We start from the raw sequence: 2434 nt of genomic DNA on the forward strand, positions 1-2434 counted from the left end.
CTCTTGAAGCCAAACACTTAAAGCCTTTTCTTCTATCACCCTCATCATTTCCCTACCTTTGTATCTCAATCTGAGATACTTGACCTATTATAGCCATACCCTATAGCTTAGAAATATACCAAGGTGTGCCAAGATAAAGTTTGAAGCAAGAAAGTTGCTGCCATGTGCCTAAATGAAAGATGGTGTGAATCTGTGCAATGAAGTTAATGAAGATGCAGATCAAATCAACGAAGATGAAAGTGTTTCGATTTGATCTAAGTGTAAAAAAATAAATAAATAAATATATAAATAAAGTCTATGCCAGGTGGTACCATGAAGTTTGCAGCCAATTCCATTATAAGTCAATGCTACCTTGCAGATCAATGAAGAATGCAACCTTGGTATGTTCTTAAGTTACTTGTTTTTCCTTCCAATTCTTCCATTTCCCCTAACCTTACCTTTCATTACAACCTTGTGAAAGACCGAGCTGATCTTTGAGGATGCATTCATGGGTGCTGGTAAGTATGTGTGTATCTCTATTCTTAGTATTTGATTCCCTTCATGAGATCTAACCAAATATTGTGCTTCTATTTCATATACTCACTTAAGCTTGTTTGAGAGAATAAAACCATTGGTTCTGAGTGATTGAGTGTTATCTGTGAGAATTAGAGTCGAAGCATGTTCTTTATTCAAGGTTTGAGTGTGCTTGCTTTGAAACCGTGTGCCTTTGAGCTATAGCTTCCACATTACACACTGATTGATCACCTATCTTGGCAACTCTATGGTGTTGGAGGTATGACTAAAGTTTTCTTTCGTTCTCATTAGTTGATTTCAAGTTTTACTAACCACTTTGTTTTATAGAGTTAGTAATGCGTTTGTGGGTATCGTTTCTGTTAAACCCTCAGGAGACACAACTCCTCCTACTAGGGATGCCTAGAGGTTTAAAGGCTTGTTGCATGCGCTCAATGCAATCGAGTTACCTGCGGAAGTGGTTTAGTTAACTTCTTGTTTTGTTTTTAACTTTGTTTTGTGTTGTTTTGCTCGAGGACTAGCAAAATCTAGGTATGGGGGTATTTGATCAGTTCATAATTGTATATCATTTTGTACCCCTCTAGCTTATGATTTGGTTATGTTATTGAGTTAAACTTGTTCTTTTAATCCCTTTTCTGTTTATCATTCAGTTCTGTAGAAACTGTATATTCGATTATTATATTTGAGATATTACAACCTATATTTATACCCAAACTATAAGATATTTATACCGAAACTATAAGATATCTTCCTAGTGGTTACAATGAACGGAAAACCCATTATATCCTAATAAAGGCTAATAACAACATAACAGCTAAAACACTAATGTATTGTCATTGAAGACCCTTAAATATGATAACTCCTGTAACCCCATAACACTCCCCCGCAAACTTGACGCCGGAGAGGTGACAAGTTTGGAAATAAGACTTGAAAAGAAGGAATATAAGAAAGAGGAGGAATGGAAACAAAAGAAAATTCATCACATGGAAAGCAGAAAGGGATGCATGCAGAGAGAAAAAAAGGAATATTTGAAGGGAATAAAGGAGTTAAGAGAAGATGCAGCACAACAGTAGAGGATGGGAGGTGAAACCAACTTGGGACACAGAGAAAAGAAAACGAGAGCATGGGCAAGTTTGAATTTCAAAGCACCATAGAAACAATAAGGTATGGGGAAGAAAACCACGGGAGAACAGAGAAGTAATAAAGAAAAGATTATTACAAGAGGATAGAGACCCATATAGATTAAAATAAAGAGGGATGATTGACCCAAAAAAAAAAAAAAACAACAATAAGAAATAAAGGAGGAAACCAAGTGAGATAGAGAAAGGAAAAGAGAGTGTGGGCAAAACACATAGAGAGAAAATCCTTTCAAAATAAAGATGGAAAAAGGAGAGAAAAAGAGGAGAAAAGTGAACACCCATCAAAAAGAGAAAGTAGTCAAGAGAGGGAGAGAGAACACAAGGTGTGAAGGAGCGCATGGGCTCATGAAAGGAAGGAAACTCAAGATGCGAGAGACAACCCATTAATAGGAAAGGAAACTTAAGATGCCAGAGACAATCCATGATGAGGAGAGAGAAAACACAATTGAGAAGAAGAGAAGAGAATACCCCAGTAATATAAAAGAATTATAAAGAAAAGAAGACAATACCAGTAATAGAGAAGAAGGAAGGCAGCGTAAAAGAGCAGCGAAGAAGACATAGACCAGCAGTAAAATCAAAGAAAGAGATTGGGCTTAAGAGGGGATGAGTCATGAGAACACCGGTTGAGCAGAGATAGAGCGTGAGAGGCCGATAGCAACACAGGGGACAGGGCTTGAGTGGCCGATACCAAGTCGGCAACACAGGGGAAGAAACAGGGGCTGTGCAAAGGGAACACTGGCAATGTAGCACGGCAAAGAAAGCTTGGCGAGCGTTGACGAGGCTCA

The sequence above is a fragment of the Prunus avium genome, chromosome 1 (genome assembly GCF_965620075.1).
Source record: "Prunus avium chromosome 1, drPruAviu1.hap1.1, whole genome shotgun sequence".
In the NCBI taxonomy this organism is placed as follows: domain Eukaryota; kingdom Viridiplantae; phylum Streptophyta; class Magnoliopsida; order Rosales; family Rosaceae; genus Prunus; species Prunus avium.